Source organism: Arachis ipaensis, chromosome B03 (genome assembly GCF_000816755.2).
Source record: "Arachis ipaensis cultivar K30076 chromosome B03, Araip1.1, whole genome shotgun sequence".
NCBI lineage: Eukaryota > Viridiplantae > Streptophyta > Magnoliopsida > Fabales > Fabaceae > Arachis > Arachis ipaensis.
This window is the reverse complement of record NC_029787.2, coordinates 117923760-117924255: the sequence shown is the minus strand read 5'-3', so window position 1 is coordinate 117924255 and position 496 is coordinate 117923760.

Here is a 496-nt window from a genome sequence, read left to right as displayed (position 1 = left end):
ATTGTCAAAAGGTAAAAGATTAATAAAATTTAATAATATAAAAAATAATATAGATTAATTAAAATTTTTTGTACATTGAATTTAAGAATGTCATAATAATTAAAGAGTGATGACTCATGATAAACTTTAAGAGTTACATTTTGTATATATATATAGCCATATATAAAGTGATAATCTCTTATATATAACAAAAAAACTAAATTAATGAAAACTAAATAATAAAGTAAAATCACAAATCTAGTACACCAATTAACCTAAAAGCAAAATTATGTAAAAATAAAAATTTTTATTTTTATTTTAATGTTTCAATAATTTCGGTAAATTATGTGACAAATGATTCTTGTGGTTGATTTAAAAAGTTTATTATGGCACATGAAAGATTTTTAATTTTTTAAACTTAGAAGACAATAAATCATTATTTCATATTTGTAAGTTTAGAAAAAATAGAGAGAGTTTGAGAGAATAAAAAAGATATAAAATCAAATAAGTGAGAAAA